This window comes from Pistacia vera, unplaced genomic scaffold, assembly GCF_008641045.1.
Source record: "Pistacia vera cultivar Batoury unplaced genomic scaffold, PisVer_v2 Contig507, whole genome shotgun sequence".
Classification (NCBI taxonomy): domain Eukaryota; kingdom Viridiplantae; phylum Streptophyta; class Magnoliopsida; order Sapindales; family Anacardiaceae; genus Pistacia; species Pistacia vera.
In genome coordinates this window covers 764,853-784,043 of record NW_022196343.1, presented here as the reverse complement: position 1 = coordinate 784,043, position 19,191 = coordinate 764,853, and the positions used below count along the sequence as shown (strand labels likewise).

Sequence of the window (19,191 nt, the reverse complement as noted above, 5' to 3'; positions counted from 1 at the left end):
TTGTTTTCAATGTTTTTGCAGGTAGTAGATGAGATGTGGTCGCTTGGAATGTCAAGATGCGGAAGGGTCGAGTAACACTGTCGAGCTTCTTAAGAAATTTATTTACACTATGTATAGTTTTGTATATATAAAGAAAAATTGGGCCCATTATTTTATACTCATCTACATTTATATTTTCTTAATATATATACTTAGTGAGTTTTACTGTTTATTTTACAAGTATACTAGCTAGAGAGAGGGTCATTACAAAATACACCTCAACAAAATGGTGTAGCAGAAAGGCGTAATAGAACACTAATGGATATGGTTAGAAGTATGATGAGTAACTTCTCATTACCCTTATCATTGTGGATGCATGCTCTAAAAATTGTCGTGTACTTATTGAATAGGGTTCCTAGTAAAGTAGTTCCCAAAACTCATTTTGAGTTGTGGACTAGAAGGAAACCTAGTTTAAGGCACTTGCATGTTTGGGGTTGCCCAATGGAAGTAAGAATCTATAACCCACATGAAAAGAAATTGGATTCTTGAACAATTAGTGGATACTTTATTGGTTATCCAGAGAAATCCAAAGGCTATAGGTTTTACTGTCCTAACCATAGTTGTAGAATTGTGGAAACTAGCAATGCAAAACTTCTTGAAAATGATGAGATTAGTGGGAGTGATGAACAACGGAGGATAGATATCAAAGAGACAAGGGTGGAAACTCCCTTACCTAAATCTACTCTAGATGTTGTTCCTATTGTAGAATGTTTCAACAATAACAAACAACAATTGAATCAAGAATCATTCCATGAAGAACCTAATTCATTAAGGTCTAACGAAGAAGTATCACAAGAATCATCATTAAGAAGGTCTCAAAGACAAAGAAGACCTGCAATTTCAGATGATTATGTGATTTACTTACAAGATTCAGACTTTGACATTGGAATTAATAAGGATCCGGTTTCATTCTCACAAGCCATAAATTGTAATGAGCTGATAAGTGGATTGATGTTATGAATGAAGAGTTGAAATCCATGAAACAAAATAAAGTTTGGGATCTCGTTGAGTTGCCTGGAGGTTCAAAAAGTGTTGGTTGTAAATGGGTTTTTAAGACCAAACGTGATTCAAATGGCAACATAGAACGGTATAAAGGACTTTTTTCCCCAGTTTCTAAAAAGGACTCTTTAAGAATTATTATGGCGTTGGTGGCTCATTATGATTTAGAGTTACACCAAATGGATGTGAAAACAACCTTTCTTAATGGAAATCTTGAGGAGGAAGTTTAGATAGACCAACCTGAAGGCTTATCAGTTGAAGGAAAATGTCATATGGTGTGTAAGCTTAACAAGTCAATATCTGGACTTAAACAAGCTTCTTAACAATGGTATCTTAAGTTTAATGATACCATAACTTCTTTTGGATTTAAAGAAAACACAGTTGATAGGTGTATATACCATTAGTGGGAGCAAGTTTGTATTTTTAGTCTTATATGTTGACGATATTTTGCTCGCTGCGAATGATTTGGGCATATTATATGAAACCAAGAATTTTCTCTCAAAGAATTTTGAAATGAAAGACATGGGAGAGACATCCTATGTGATAGGAATTGAAATATTCTGAGATAGATCACAAGGATTGTTAGGGTTATCTCAAAAAGGATATATTGAGAGAATTTTAGAGAGATTTCACATGGAATCATGTTCAGCAAGCATTGTCCCTATACAAAAAAAGAATAAATTCAGTCTCATGCAATGCCCAAAGAACAATATAGAACAAAAGAAAATGGAATCAATTCCTTATGCTTTGGTTGTTGGCAGTTTGATGTATGCCCAAACCTGTACTAGACCAGACATCAGTTTTGTTGTTGGTATGTTAGGTAGGTATCAAAGTAATCCGGGAATTGATCATTGGAAAGTTGGGAAGAAAGTTTTGAGATGTCTGCAAGGAACGAAGGATTATATGCTCACATATAGAAGATCTGATTGTTTAGAAATAATCAGATATTCAGATTCGGATTTTGTTGAATGCCTTGACAGCAGAAAATCTACTTTTGGTTATCTGTTCCTATTAGTTGGAGGAGTAGTCTCATGCAAAAGTGCTAAGCAGATTGTCATCGCTTCATCAACTATGGAAGCAGAGTTTGTGGCATGTTTTGAGGCTACAATTCATGCATTATGGTTGAGTAATTTTATTTCAAGACTTAAGGTTGTCGACACCATTATCAAGCCATTGAAAATTTACTATGATAATTCCGCAACAGTTTTCTTCTCCAAGAACGACAAATACTCAAGAGGTGCTAAACATATGGAATTAAAGTATTTTTCCGTTAAGGAGGAGGTTCAGAAACAACAAGTGTCTATTGAACATATTAGGACAGATCTCATGATTACAGATCCCTTAACTAAAGGATTGCAACCAAAGACATTTAAAGAACATGTAGATAGAATGAGTCTTGGTTATAATAATTGATGCATTGACACTCTAAGCTCAATAATTTGTGTTTTTGAGATATATATATATATCCTATTTCTTGTATTGATATATACATAATTGACAAAGAAATGGATAGTTTTTTTAAGACATTTAAGACATAATCGTGGACCATTATGTTTATATAACTTATAGACCGAGTATGATGAACGACTATTTGTAGTGGTGCATGGAAGGAAATATGTTACATAAATAACATACAACCGCTATTACTCACATTTAGTAGTTTGTTGTGCCAAGGTGATTTTGATGGGCATAATGAAAGGTTTCATTGTTATTGCATGCTTGATGTTATATCATTAACCACTTATGTTGGTTTATCGGATGAGCCAAGTGGGAGACTATTGGAAGTGGCTCATCAGTTATCCACTAATTTGAATTTAATTCAAATGTTGGCAGTTTCTAATTGTTTTAAATTTGTCGATTACATGTGTAATAATTTTTTATCAGTTACATGTGGAAATAAATTTGACTAGTACATGTGCTTATTGAATAATGAATCCTAGCCATTGGATAGATACTTGATGAACATATCAGATTAATTGTTATTCTCTATATATAAACTGGTCCTCCCTCTACCTATAAGAGTTAATGTATTTTTTCCATCAATTTTAGCATTATTTGTAAAAGGGTTAAGAGATGAGAAATCAGTTTTTATTTCAAAAGTTTATTATCATGGCTTCAGGATCGGGTATGTTTTCTCACGATAATTATTTTATTATTGTGTTTGTGAAAATCATGACATTCTAAGAGCTATGTTTATTTGATTGTTTATATTTACAAGCTTTAAATAATTACTAACATTTAGCCGTGTGCATGTCATGTCCAATGCCCAAGTGGCTCTTGGTTATTTCTCTGACACCATTTATATAAACAGGGATTATTCACTCTGTCTCCATATCTAATTGCCACGTTCTTCCAACTCCAGAAAAGAGAGGCTGTCCAAAACAGAAAAGATATCATACATTATATTTATGGTTCCTATCCTGATATCCTTCAAATAAGATCAGCTTTTAATTTTAAAGCCCATAACAGAACCCCTATTCTAATGTTTAAACTAACAGGTTTACATTATTGGGCCCTTGCTGGTAACGGAGTAGCAACAAGCCCATAAGATTATAGCTTGTGAATACAAGATTTGCGGAGCTTTAGTACTTCACATATCTGTTTATGTCTTGGGTGGTTCCCCTTTCATTTTAGACTCACCTCGTTTGGGGAAGTCTTCTCTTGTTTCACATAATTAAGCAAAAATGGTTCCTTTTTTAGTGATATTAAAACTTATACCATGTTAACTCTCTTGGTGGACTCATTTTAACAAATTCAACATTTGCATTTTTATTGACTAAAATTTATCTATCAATTGCATGCAGTACAATGGCCCAAGACCTCCGTGTAAGTAGCGATGTTGAGGAAAACTTGTTCGTGATTTCGATTTTTCTAACTAGCCTTATGTTAATTTTTTCTTTGTCGTTGGAAGACTGCAGGTTGGTATATATTTTTCTAGTTCTAGTCTCTTATATAGTTGATTTATTATGCTACAGATTAGACGAATTACAAAAGAACAATGAGTTTAACTGTGTTTCATGTGTGAAACATATATATCTGCATTCTGAAACCCAAAGATTAGAGGAGAGGAGATTGAGGGCACGAGAGATAAGGCAATGGAGAGCCTTTAGAATGCTCCCTGAGAATCTTCAACGGGAGGTTTACACGAACTACCGACTATTTGGCGCAGAACATTATCTCAACGATTTCCCAGAGCACCTGCGTAACCAAATAAAAAGAGAACTTTGCCTCGAAGTGCTCAGGACGGTGAGTTCGTTTTCAAACCTTCTACTCATAATTTGATTATCTTTTCAATAATCAAGGTGAAAAAATACAGAATGGGGCTGCAGTGGAGGGAAAAAAAAAAGCTAGTGAATTACTAATCTTTAGGAAAGCTTTTGTAGTTTACATGCGATATTTCATCTGGAGCAATAACTTGAGAAGAAAGGGAGAGAAGGATATAGAGAGGCAAAGAAAGAAAACAGAATGGTGAAAAAGAGAGAGAGACAGAGACAGAGTGAATAAATGGTTAAGAATAGAAAAGTAAAATGTAATAGTTATAATGCCAACTCAAATATTAAAACAAAGACGATGGATGAATAATTATTAAATAATGTCAAAATTTTTACTGAAATGTCTATTAATCCTTGATCTGTTTAATTAGATGCCACAACAATTTGGACGAATGGAGGAACAATTTTTAAACCAATTGTGTTACCGTCTTCAGCCGATGCTATACAGGACAGGGTCTTCCATTGTAACTCAGGGTGAGCTAATTAGGCAGATGCTTTTCGTGATGCAAGGCAGTCTATCAACGAGTATGAACGGTGGAGGCATTGTCTTTAGGGCGAGTGACTATTGGGGTGAAGAGCTTCCCATATGGGCTTTTGATCCTAACCCCTTGTGCCCATTACCCCGCTCACCTGGAAATCTCTGTGCTTTTACAGAAGTTGAAGCATTTGCTTTAATGGCTGAAGACTTGAGGGAGGTTGTACACGAATCTTTGAATGCAGGGGTGGGTCAACACTTGAATGCAGGGGCGGGCAACCCTAGGCGACCAGAGTTCCAAATCAAGCGTGTTAATATTTCTTTTTGTAATAAGAGTAACGTGTGTTTTAAGGAAGTCTAGAGACCAAGGAGAAAACCATCCTTTTTTAAATTAGCTGACTTGCAAAAGCAATAGTAAATGCTAATAATCTTAGGTGCCTACGGAAAATATCAAAAAATTGGCTATATGGGTCTTATCATGCTCATCAGGGCATAGATACACGAGGAAGAGTGAAAATGAACCTCTATCAACAGAACTTGTCTGATCAATATAATGAAATTCCAAGGTAAATAACACTGTGAACACTTACCTCCTTCCATTGACAACATTGGTAATCTCAGCCCTGGTAGGGACACCAGACTTGACAAGTGACTCCAGGACCTGAGTTGCCCAAATGACTGGTACATGGGCAGCTCCACAAATAGACAGAATTGTATATCTGCCAACCTTTCCCACCCACACTCCACTGCAAGAGCCCCTCTCACAATCATAACCCCCAAAGGATTTGAAGATTTCATAGCTTCCAAAACCAAAAGAGGCAATTTCTCAAATCCCCTTTTTGTCTCAATCTTCAAAACATTACCCAGGTTCTGAAGTTTCCTTTTCTCCAATTCTTGACAGAGCACAACAATATCACTCATATCTCGAACAAATGAAACACCCACAACGTCAGCATGCGAGGCAACAAATTCCAGATCCATGAGATCCTTTGTAGTAAGACCCTCAAACCGGATATTGCTTTCCGATTTTTCTGATCCAAGTTTAGTACCTGTAAGACCAGCACGAGTGATAGACACAACAATCTCTGACTTGCTCCCTGGATTACTCCCCGAATCTTTCCATCATCAAAAGCTATAGGCCCTCCAGGTTTGACAGAATCCAATAGATAGCCAGAAGAACAAGTTATCCTATGAGCACCACTAGCTGGACCAGACAAATCTTCCTGTTCCAATGAACTATCTTGTGATATGGTTAGCAAGTCTCCAACTCTCAATCAGATAAATTTCCTTTTAGCAGGGACATCCACCACCTTTCCAGTTAAAAGCCTACCTTTCTTTCCTTTAGTATACAATTCTTTCCCAGACTTAACATAAGCAGTCCTTGTGCATTCAGCTACAAACCCTATACCAGAAAAAACATGAAACTGTCTAGTAATCTTGAGCATCCTTTTTTTCCTTCTAGCATCATAAAACTTCAAAGTATCACCTTCCTTGAGCTCACTAAGAAATCTTTGGTCATCTATGAATAGAGCTGCATCAGGGACAAGTGAGAAGGAGGAGGACCTGCTCCTTTGTAAGAAAGCCAAACTTGAGCTGGCAATATCACATTTCCAGTAGCATTTTTCTTGAGGGATATTTTAGTTACACATGGACCAGGCTTCAAGCTCCCTGTACGGATTTTTGGTCTAACTAAATCCATAAGAATTCGACATGGCATCTCCAGCATTTGAGAAGTTCTTTTTACTCTTCTGATTATTTTACTCCAGACACTAGGGTTTCCATGAGTATCCTAATTATGAAGGCATCAGCCTACGAATATCACTTATCACTCTCGGTAGCTTCTTGCCCAACTGTCACCATAACATGAGTAGCTCTGTTACCCCAAATTGTACCCAACAATAACTCTTTATTGAACAACAGTTTCTTCCTCATCGCTCTAGCTGTGAACTTCTCATTTTGCTGTTGGTCAATACTTCCTGAGTGCAACTTCGCACACTAATGTTCTCTTCTATATCTAGAGAAGTAGTATTCCGGTTCTTCAATAGTTGGATTCCGGCATTTAGACATGCAAGAACATATGAATTGATAGTCTTCAAATTTAGAAGAACAGTAGAAGAGAGATCTTCCCTCGGCTGCTCAATGTCAAGGCCTTTCAGAGCTAGATAATGAATTAAGCTTATTGCACTCTCCAAGTAATGTCTATCAGGACACAAATAAATAAAAAAAAATTATGTTTAGAAGGCAGAAAGTACCATACCATGGTCATTGGTAACCCAGATTACTTCCAAATAAACAGCAGTTTAGTAATTGAAACAAATTTATCATTCCATAAATTACCAGAGCTTGATGAGTGAGAGATGTGTAAAGATTGGTACAAGAACAAAGCAGCATATATAATTAAATATGGCCATGGAAGAATCATAGAATTTTATTCTTTTAAAGTCCATCAGATGGTTCAAGAAATACTGAGAGGTGAAATATTAGAGGCCAAGCTATTAGTGTCCCACTCCGCAAGCACTTAAGAATAAACCAAGCATCCAGCCGCTGCCTAATGGAACATAATATTATAATAACCATATAAATAACATAGCGTACCCGTGACATAATTGGAGTTGAGAAGTTTTCCATTGTTTAGACGCTAATACATGTAAGCGAATAGCCTTTAGTTTTTCACGAAGGCTTCCTAGCTTTCTCAATTTCTTGGCACCTGAGAACGGTCTTCTTCCAAAGATGAAACAGAGGCAACAACTTCTACATCTTGGTGCTCAGAACTTTTATTAGTCTCGGAACACAAAACCAGGACATCATCAGTGAAATCATGAGATGTTTCTCTTTCCGAAACCAGGCCTCATCAATGCAATCATGGGATGTTTCTCTTTTAGCCTCACCATTTTCATTTGGAACAGAAAAGGCTAATGTCTTCGGCGTAAGTTCCCTCCTCTTTACTGCTAATAATTGAACAACATTAACAGGCTGTCTCACTTGATGCCTGCATGACAAGTGTGAGAGCTTCCCCCTTGGATTGGACAATGCAAACTCTACATAATCAGCCTGAAAAATGAAAGATTTACCCCATTTGGACTGGTTTTCTAAGAAAAAGAAAGAAAAATTGATGCTCATAAATTCTTAATAGAAAGAAAAAAAAAATCGATGCTCATAGATGCTTAATAGAAAACAAACAACAATCCACCCTAAAATCACCTGCATTGCACTAAAAAAACTAATGTCATCATCAACATATAACATTTGTTTCCAAATTTATCAACAAAAGAACGAAAAGCATAACGAAAGCATCATTTTACAAATGCATAATGTATATAGAGGACAAATTACACGGTTTAAAGTGATTCTTTGAGTGGAAGCAACAGCGGCTGAAACCGCACACAATGTCATCTATTCACCTACATTCACCAACATATACACATAACCAATCAATGACCCGTAAAACCACCCATAACAATAATTAATAAATCCCAAGCCCAAACGTTTATATAACTAATAACCTAATTGACAAACAATTACCAAATAAGAAAAAAAAATGAAATTAAAAAAGCTATTTAAAAATTAAAACTCAAACTTTTGATACTCAACGACATGAATTGGATTTTTGTTTAGACAGAAAATGACCTGCACAAATTTTTCCCGGAAAAATGCAGTTTCTTTTCTGAGAGAGGGTGATAAAGCTTTTACCTTTAGCAGGTTTTAGAACATAAGAATGGTTTTCCAGAGCTTTCGAAAAGAAAATTTACATAATTTTTTTTTTTTTATTTTTGGTTAAGAGCAGAGTACTTTCTGACTTTTGTGTTTTCGTCGCTTGAAAGTGAGGGAAAATGTAGAAAGGATGAAGGGAGTGTGACGAGCACGTGCCAGATTCGGTCAAATACTTCCACGTGGCAGAATCTATGACGATGTTACTCTAGCTAGAGATACCTGACCGCTATTTATTCGGCCGCCACCAGAATTAGAATATTCAAATTTTTATTTTTATTTTTAAAATAAGAAGATAATAATATCCATAATTTTTCAAATTTATTTTCATGGTTTTATATGAGTTAATCTTTGGATTTTTTTTTTTTTTTAGTGGTGAGAAATAAAATAAGATGATTATTAATCATATTTTTTAATTTATAAACCTTTAAATTTAAATAATTTCCATAAATATCCGTATGCACATATGACATATTTAGCAACAAAACACCTTATTTTAGTTAATATTTGGTCCCCTAAATGAGAAGTATTTAGATTCATAAGAAACTGACTAGAACGCCTAATCATAGATTATGTTTCTCTTAGAGGTGGGCTTAGCCCTTTTAATGGGCTCAAATCTGAAGTAAGGCCCAGCCCATAAGTATTTTGGCTTCATCATTTCCCTTTTGAGTTCCTACATTGTTTCCTTTGTTGCTAATTCTTACTGCTTCAAGTTTAATGGATCATTATGGATGAAACAAAACTTGTGAATGGAGGATATCTAACAATTACACAGTAAAGAAATTCAAAGATTTAATCATGTTTTGGTTTAATTATTCTTCTTGTTTCAAATTTTCATCGGCATTTTACCTCGAGAATCAAAATCCTTTTCAAAGCTTTTGACAGCAGCAAGATTTCCTTTGGCTTCAGAACCTCAAGGTCAAGGAGCCAATGAGACAAATTTTCAAATCCACTTTATATCAATCTTCAATATAATTCCAAGGTCCTGAAGCTTCCATTAATTACTCTTGTTCTTGGTGAATATATCAGACAAAAGAAATGTCCATCATGTAAGGCTGATAGGCAACAAATTCTATATTCATCATGTCCATTGGGAAACCTACTTTCCTTCCTTCAGCAAACACTTGTTCTCAGACTGAACCACTAGCAGTCCTTGTACACCCGCTCTCACACCTAGTACAGAAAAAAAATAGATACATATTGTCAAGAAATCTGGGGCACGGAACTTCAAAGTATCACTTACCTGAGCGCAGAGAGAAATTTTTGGTCATCTGTGAGTATTTACCAGCGCTGCTCCGGGCATTTCATTCTCTGTGGCCACCATTAGTCTCCATCCTGCAGGGGGTTTCTAATACCTAAAAATAACCCTGGGTGCATTTATACTTTAACTATCCTTCAGGGGTAAATTAAGAAAGGCCTTGACTATATATTCAAAGTGGGAGAACGACATTTTTTTTTTTTTTTTTTTTTTTTTTTTTTTTTTGTTACCAAGGATGTTCAAGCCAGCTTACGCGCACTTCTACTAGTTCCCCGACCTCGAACAAGTCTTATGAAACAGAGCAAGTTCTGCGGACCATGGCCAACAATATTAGCAACCGTTCTTGCAATTCGAACCTGAGACAACAGGGGAGCAAACCCCTTGGCCCCAAGCCTTTACCACTCGAAAAACCCATTGTTGGTTGAGAACGACATTTTCCAACCCAAGGTTTGGCAAAACGACACTTTCCCACCAGTCAAGTTTCAAAATGACATTTTCCCACCATTCATCAGGTTCTGTTAGTGTTTTCTGTTAATATTTGACCGAAAAAATGAAAATATCTTTAAATAATTTATTTCTTATTAGTTTATTATAAATTAAAATTTAGTTAAGTTAAATTATTTACTCGATTATTTATTTGTTCAAGTGTAAAGATATATTTTTTTCTTTGTTTATTTAATTAACTAGACAATGGGCTCGCGCGTTGTGTGGGTATGTTTATTCAATGTTTTTAAAATAGATCGTAAATAAATTTATTTTGACAAAATAAACTAATTAAATTAAGAGATAATAATCGTTAAATTATACAAATTTTAGAGTAAAATTAAATTATATATATGTATAGAGTTGTGTTAAGATAAAATTAATAATTGTACCTCTATAATTATTAATATCAATTATAAGAAGATGTTATTAAATCATTCATGCAACTTGAGAAGACTGCCTAAATATTATATGGTCTAATTGTAAAATTGATATTATTTTTGTAGATATGTCTTTGATATTCGATGTCAGTATTTTATAGTAAATTGTGTATTGTATTTAATATCACGTGAATATTATCAAGATCAACTATTTAAACTTAAAATTTATACTGAGCTTTCGCAATTTCTGTAAGTTATATTCATTTTCAAATTTGACATTGACTGGTGAAATTTTTCTCATAGTATAAGATTCATATATTTCTTTAAAATCAATAATCTTCAGCCAAGTTTTGAAAACAAACGTCCGTTCACACAATTCATTCAAAGGCTTTGTTTGTTTAATAGTTGAGAACATAAATATGATAACTTGGTTAATTTATGAGTTAATAATTGTAGAGCTACAAAACAGAATATGAAGAGATTAACTTCCATCTTTATATGTTTTTTATTCAAAATGATTAGACTTTTGAAATGCCTATGTAATTTACCTATATAATTATTATTAATACTCATCCAACATGTGAAGATGGAGCAATTAAATCAAAACGAACGTGTCAAGATGGAGAAATTTTAGTAGATTCATTAAACAATAAATCCAATGCGTCAATTAAAGGAACAATTGTATATCCACAAAATGAGTACAAAATTTCAATAAATTAATGAGTAACATTGAAATCAAGATAAAGTTGAACATAGAGAATAATACTTTTATTATAAAAGAAATAAGCACATCGGTTTGTCATATTGTGAAGTGGGTTTGGATGATATAGATGGTGTTTATTTTCTATTTCTCTTACAGTTGTTTAGTTTTTCTAGTGCAAATGCTTACTCTCTTTTGTTTATGTTATAGATAATATCTATGGCAGATTGCATGATTTCTAATACCTGGTCAATGACTTATCTGAATTGCTCTCTAGCAGCATGTAGATCATCCAGATTGGTGTCAACTTTTTTTAGAATTTCCCTCAATTCTGGCATTCCCTAAAAAGTGTATTCCCTAAAAAATGTCTAAACCAATTGCAGAAATAAAATACAATCAAATTTTATAAATATATGGAAACGCTAACATGAATCTATAAATATAATTATGAAATGAACTCTTGACATATCAAAAAAGTTTTTTTTTTTTAATGGTTTTTATATTCCCGCAAATATGTATTATTGTTTTGTTTGACATTTTGCAATTTAGGATACAAAAGATGTGGAACATTCGTACCTTCTGGTTGTCTTGGTGGAGAATTGTTGCTATTGAGGTCGTTGCTGATATTCGTTGTAGATTCTTTTGATTGTGATGTTTTGTCAGCCATTTTCGAATTAAATTTGGGAGAAGAAATGAACAATGAAAGTATATAGTATTTGAAGAAAGCTAAATGGGTGATTGATGTCAAAGTAATATTTATAGGAGAATAGGATACGAAGAGGTAGAATCTGAACAGACAATTGGTAATAAATAAAAGTGTCGATCGAAAAAGTGTTAATAATTGTTTGGATAAGGTAATACGAAACGTTAGTAGACTATCTGTATAATATTAAAGAAAACCGTAATAAATATTTTGTTAAGTGTGCAAGTCAGAAACGTCATAATGATATTATAACATATTAGTTAGGTAGTTAATTATGGTTTGGCAAGATGTTGAGAATTATAATAAATAAACACGATGATTTACTAATAATAAAATCTTATTGATACAATCTTAAAGAAAGGGCAATAAATATTTTGTTAAGTATCCAAGTCAAAGATGAAATGATGATGTCATAATATATTTATTAATTTTTTTAATTGTGGTTTGGCAATATGGTTATGAAACATTCATATGGTTCGGCTTGAGTCTTGTTTAATCAATAATGCTACAAAAGTTTTTTTAAATTTGTAATAGAAATGGTTATTTATAGTTTTTTTTTTTTAATTAAGATTATAATATACTTAGATTGATGTTTGTTGATTTTAACATTTTCATAAACAGTTTTGTCTAACATTCTTATTAAATATCTATTAAAATATTGAATATTGTTTATGTTTTATCCAGTATTTTCATTTTGTAATGAAAATTTTGTTACTTCACATTAGAATATATCTTGATTTGTTTTATCTAAACAGAAATAGGAAACAAATAGATGGAATATGAATAGAGATGACATAATAAATAAACACTGAGATTTAAGAAGAATAAAATCTTTTTCACACAAGTTCAATAGAAAGGATGATAAGAATGAACTAATCTTTTATGCGAGAATTTTTGTCATAATATAAGATTCAGATGGTTCTTTCACATCCATAATCCTCATGTTGATTTTGAAAATGAATGTCTATCTCACTACAAGAAAAACTATATCCTGTAACCAATTTTTTAACAACTAACCAGAATTAGTTGCAAAAAGGCTACATTTACTAACTAAATTGTTATTGGTCGGGCAAAGAGGATTAAAATTTCAGGATCCACATGTTCTAACTTTTGGCATCTAAAGTTAATGTTCTGCTACTATTTTGTTAGTCGCAGAACATGTTGTTTTAGTGACTAATAAATTTAGTTGCCATTTTTAGCGGGCGATTTTTCCCTCCATAATTTGACAATTTGCATCTAAAATATTATATTTTGTATCTATATTATTCGTTACGAAAAACAATTTTTTGCAACTATCCTTTAGTAGCTAAATTAGTTGCGAATAATTAGGAATTTATTAGTAATTATTATGATTAGTTACAGAAAAATGAAATTACTAAAATATCCTATATTTGGACAATAATTACAAGGGCCCCAAGGTATTTTTAGCAACCAATATTTTTATTCATATTAACAATAGTTACAAAAAATTATATATAACAACTAAATTCGGTTTGATTGCCAATTTTAGTTGAAAAATTTGTGTTCCCCCCAAATTGGCGTGTTGCTGCCAGTAGACAACTATGATTGGTGCTTTCCTGACTATTTTGTTACAAATTGATTTAAATTGGTTTGTTTGTAAAATATAATTATATTTAAAAATTAAATAATTAATTAAAAGTCTTACCTTTTAAAGTTATTTATAAACAGTTTTCCCCAAAATCCCAATCTCTTCTCTACGTAAATCCCTAACTATTTCCCAAATTCCCAATCTCATAACCTTACCTAGATCTTGTCTTCTCCACGCAAATCCCCCACCAGCTAGCATTCGAAATCACAAGAATATCGAACTGGAGTGAGCCTATATAATGCAAAAAAAGCACATTGTAACCAACATCGTTCATCAGAGAAAGAGAGTAGCGGATGAGACAAGTTCCTGCGTCTGCAACAGATCTTGCAGTTTCAGCTTCGACACCAGCGGCTACTTAAACTGAGCTCCTGTTGAAGGGAAGGGTTCCAGACCAGCCTTAGAACCAACCTCAGACCATTCTCAAGAACCCAGAAGCAACAAGAAGAGAAAGTTGTCTCTGTGAGCTAGACAGCGAGTCACCATTCATCCAACTATTTAGGTAATTTTTTTTTTTTTTTGGGTTAAAAACCTTAGCTTTGAACTTAAAACTTCTTCTTCTCTCTATTTCTTCGTTTCACTGTTGGATTATTTTGCTAATTTCAGACAATTCAGAAAATTAGTAGTTGTGATTGATTGGAGTTGTGGAGCAAAGAGAACCAATCTGGTATTTTCTTTTTTACCATTTCAGAAAATTATTTCTTTGGTGATTTACTCTTCAAAACTTTACCAGTGTTTGCGTGTGTTTTCAGTTTATTTCAGCAGTAGGTTTTGTTTTTATGTCTTTTCATTTTGGGTACATTTTCCCGTAATCTCAAACAATGGTTAAATAAATGCTTCAGGTTATAAGTAATATGCTTGTTATGTGCCTGGTGCATCTTTCTTTTGGCTTCGGATTATAAGTAATATACACAACATTTTCGAGTTTGCATTTTCATGGTGGGTTTTGTTTATTTGCAAAACATTCTTCTTTGAGTTCTCAACCTCTCTTCCCTTGCGTTTATTGTGTAATTTTGAGATGATGGGTTCATGTCTGTTCTGGAGAAAGTTGGCCTTATAAAATTTTCCCTTTTGTTTATTATGACCTTTAAAATTGCTTAAAAGGAAAAATCGTATTTGATTAAATTTTCACAGAAACATAAAACAGATTTTTGATTGTTTAATGTTAATATTATATGTTCATCTATTTATGAAATACCCTGCTATTCAATTATTTATATTAAGGGGGTAGTTGAAAAAAAAAAATCATGGGTTGCTGTGGTGTCAAGGTAGAAGTGTTAGAATGCGTTTAAGGAGTGCCAATTTTGAGGTGGCATGTGAGATGGCGTTTAAGGAGTGCCGATTTTGAGGTGGCGTTTAAGGAATCATGGGTTGCTTCTCTTTGCTCCACAACTCAAATCAATCACATCTATTGTTTGGTTGGACTATTTATGTTGGATTGACCATTTGATATCAGTAATGCTAAACCTTAGATTACTTTGGCGTTCTGTTGGGTTTGTGTTAAACTTTTGCAGGTGTTTTCTGGTTAGGTTCCAGACCATTGATTGTCTAAAGATTGTTTTATGCCTTTCAAACCATAAAATACTTGTGCTATAGATTTTTTGTAGCCTGGCTGTGGAAAAATATGATAATGATATGCTGGCTTTGTAGAACCAATAACTTTGAGACCTGCTGAGTTAGAATCAATATGTGAAAAAAAAAAAAAAAAAAATCTGAAAATTTTATTATTCAACCATAGGCCAAACTTAATGGAGTTATATATTCAATGGCAAGATACCTTTCTTTTTCAGTTATAGTTTACATTCTCTTCTCCCTGTGTGTGTGTGTTTCTGTGCATGCCTTTCTATGGACTGATCTTTTTATTGAAGGTTGGAACTTGGGATCACTAGTTGTTTCATTAGCTTGTCTGGTTGTTGGTGCAAACCTCATCAATTCTTGAAACCACTTCACTTCACTGGCACCTATTTAAACTCATCATCGGTTTTATTTGCATTGCTTTTCTGTGTTTTTCACATACACTTTGGCAACTGATCTGTTTGAAACAACAATTTTATCCACCAGACCAGGTTCAAGTAGCTTGTTTTTAAACTCTTGGAAACTAATCTGAAGAACACATCAAGCAGCTTAAATTAAAATATTTAAAGAATATAAATTTGTAAAAGAAAACATGCCACCAGGAGATGTATGAAAAAGAAAATACGTTAAGATAGAAAAGAGAAAAGCACCATATTTTAGGCACAAAAAGCTGTTCTTTTTCATGTTTTAACTGCAAGATGAGCTGCCAACATTTTCTTCTATTCCAACTTTAGTGAACATTTTGGCATTACTGTTTGATTATTCAGGCTTAATATTACTGTCTCATTATGCTTAACTTTAGTGGATGATGCATTTTTTTGAACAGTGACGTTACTGAGTGTGTATGTGTAAATATAGTTAATGATCTAATTTCGTGAGATTAATTGTATAAAGTGACTTATATCTTACCTGGTATGATATGCTTGTATGATTATATGTACTCTTTACTATTTTTTGTATGTGTAAATATAGTTAATGATCTAATTTCGTGAGATTAATTGTATAAAGTGACTTATATCTTACCTGGTATGTTTTCTCTTATGTTGATGTTTGCAGATTCCGAAGATAGCTCCTGGTACAAGAAGGACCCTAGCTAGACGTGCAAATGTTGTTCGAATGAATCATAGTCCTGTACGGACTCCTGAAATTGCTGCAAACACTGGTTAAGTTATGATATTGGTTAATATAAGCATACTGAAATATATACTTGGATTTTAGATATTGTCTACAATGTTTGTTTAAAATTTAAGAATCCATTTTACTTTACCAACATGTAAACCGTCCTTGTGATAACATATTATTTACTAATGATGCATTATTTTGATTTTGTAGACAATATTGTGGCAAAGAACATGAGAGGGAAGACTAGAGGAGTTGGATGTGAAAGAGTCATACAAACAGCGAACTCGAAGTTGCATGTAGACTTTCAAAAAGAAGATGGAATACCTACTGGAGTAAATGCATCAAAGTTGAGTACTGAGGTAGGAATAGTTGCGAGGAACTATGCCCCGATTAGAGTGCTTACTTGGAAGAAAGTTCCCTATGATGTCGAAAAACAAATGATTGCTCGTATCACGGTAATGTAGTTTAATATCATTATCCATATTCTCATATTTCCTTATGAAAATAATATATAATACCCATATAAGTTTAATGCATGTACATTATTGATGAATTTATATCAATTTTGACATTTATTTCATTGAGCCCCATGTATTTAAATGGCTTAAGCACAAATTGTGTAAGAGATTCAACATCTTCCTGAGTGCCCTACACAAGAAATTCAAAGCATATGCTACTAAGGAGGAAGCATTACAGAATAGACCTTAATAAATTAAAGATCCCGATGATTGGATATATCTTTGTGACCTTTTTTCTAGTGAAAAGTTTCAGGTAAGGTCAACATGGTTTTTAATGTTATTATATATGTATTGTATTTTAATATTAAATTTTGTGGTGTTAGGCACGGTCAAAAACTTATTCTGAGAACCGGTCGAAGATGAGGTGTAACCACCGCAGTGGTTCCAAGAACTTTATCCAGCACAAAAAGAAAAAGTTATTTAATATTATTCACCCACACAAATATACAACTTTGTTTTCTTGTTTACTAATTTTATTTCAATTTATGGTCAATGACGATATGAACTGTTAAGGCAAACCAACTTGGGGAATCTGTCGGTCCTATACAATTATTTCATGACACTCGTTAGAGCGCCGAGAAAGGGTGGATTAATGAACAAGCAAGATAGCTATATGTAAGTTGATCATCTTTCAATTATCGATATAAGGTCTCTTCTGTTATATGTTATGTGTTGTGATCAAGAGTAGTGAAAAGGAGTAGCTTTTTCGTAAGCATAAAAGGAGTGGTGAATAAAATGTAGTAGGTATTTGTATGTTGTACTTTTCTTTTAATACCTTTTTGAGTTTGTAATTATATGCCTGTAGTTCTTGTTGAGTTTTCTGGAAATAGTTTCTTTATTCTTTTGAGTGGTGTATCAGCTTTTTCCGTGGAATTCCCTGTTATCATTATCAGCATGCAGTGTGGTTTGTTTTCTGAAATTTGGGCCTGATTTTATTTTCTCCTTAAGCCAAGAGTTGTGGTGTTTATATGTGGTAATTTGTTAATCCACATAGGGGACAAACTCTTATGTTCTTTAAATATTAGTTGACTGGTCATGGTCTTATGTTCTTTAAATAAAAAGTTCAATGAAATACGGTCTTATGTTCTGTATAAGTATATTGTTCATGGTTTTTCTTGTATAGTGTTAGCTTGTGACTCCTCCCAACAAGAAGAGGTCCATTAATTGTAGAATTTAGTGGTGCTACTGCATTTGGAATTCTAAGTTTTATGGAAATGGACTCTTGCCTTCTTGGATGTCATGTGATGTAGTTGGGCCTACTGTCAATTGTGTTGCGTTTTTCTGTTGGGAACACACCCTGCCACAAGTTGATTTTATGACATTTTAGAAGGTTTTCTTATATGATGATGTATACATTAATGGCTTTTGGAATGAAAATGGTCATTGTTGCCACGCCTATCTGTTGATGTAGTCAAAAACCAGCCTTTTGTTTTATTTATTTTGGGCAGTTCCACTGTAAAGATGTGATAAAAAGAGTGAAACTTTATCTCTTTGATGGAATTTAATTCTCATTAAGAGTTTATGTATGGAAATGTTAGTTTTTCATAACTGTTTAATTTATGTTAGCATGTTTTTAATTGATTAGTAAATATTTAACTTTAAAATTTAAAACTAGGGCATTGAAGTTTAGATTGATAATCTTTGAGATACTTGCTTCTCTACTCCATCAATTTTATTTTTGTTTGTTGCTGCAGTATTCTTTTATGTTGCTATTTAGTTTCTTGGTTGACTTATTGATTATGCATTGAATTGATGGTAAGAAAAAAATGATAGACCTGCAAGATGAAACACAAGCAGGGGAAAGTGAAAAAATAGAAGCTGAAATATGTGAGGAAGTTCTGGGTAAAGCTTCCGGATTTAACTAGAATTTTGCATTTTCACACACAGAGCATCGTGTTACTACAGCAGAAGCAGAGTTAAGGTGCATTGTGCAACAAGAAGAAAATAAGATTAAACAGTTGGAGGAGCAGCTTATCTTATTTGATCAACAAAAAGAGAAAATAAAAAGCCTTGAACAAGAACAATTTGTCCTGTTGGAGATGATGAAGCAACTAACTATAGCCCTTGAACTACAGCAATCTGATAAAGCTCCAACTCGACAACCATTGCCATCTCCAACTGATGAAGACTCGTCCTAATCAGCTACAGCTATTTCAAAAACCGCAATTGGTGACACTTGAGATGCTAACACTATTGATGGTTAGTTTTTTGTTGTATGGGGAGTACATATTTTGATATGGGGGTAGAACTATCTTTTTAGGACTGTTTGCATATATCTGTTAGATGGTGTACGTGGGGTGGGCATTTTTTTGTTAGTTATGCACAGATAGATAGCTAGTGGGGAAAATGTGGG

At 33.5% G+C, this 19,191-nt stretch overlaps 2 long non-coding RNA genes and 1 pseudogene across 3 annotated transcripts; 2 read left to right on the top strand and 1 right to left on the bottom strand.

Annotated features, from left to right (window-relative positions):
- Nucleotides 1-5,371: 5,371 nt before the first annotated feature.
- LOC116105916 lies at nucleotides 5,372-7,992 on the bottom strand (annotated as a pseudogene).
- Nucleotides 7,993-13,719: 5,727 nt separating this feature from the next.
- Nucleotides 13,720-16,896, top strand: LOC116105991. Of its 2 annotated transcripts, XR_004124190.1 has the most exons (5): nucleotides 13,720-14,125; nucleotides 14,230-14,290; nucleotides 16,255-16,360; nucleotides 16,531-16,775; nucleotides 16,848-16,896. It is a non-coding gene; the product is annotated as an uncharacterized LOC116105991 (long non-coding RNA). The 2 variants fall into 2 exon arrangements; XR_004124189.1 differs by having other exon boundaries at nucleotides 16,531-16,891.
- Nucleotides 16,897-16,932: 36 nt separating this feature from the next.
- On the top strand, nucleotides 16,933-19,191 carry LOC116105971. Its single transcript, XR_004124183.1, has 3 exons — nucleotides 16,933-17,091; nucleotides 17,162-17,453; nucleotides 18,726-19,191. It is a non-coding gene; the product is annotated as an uncharacterized LOC116105971 (long non-coding RNA).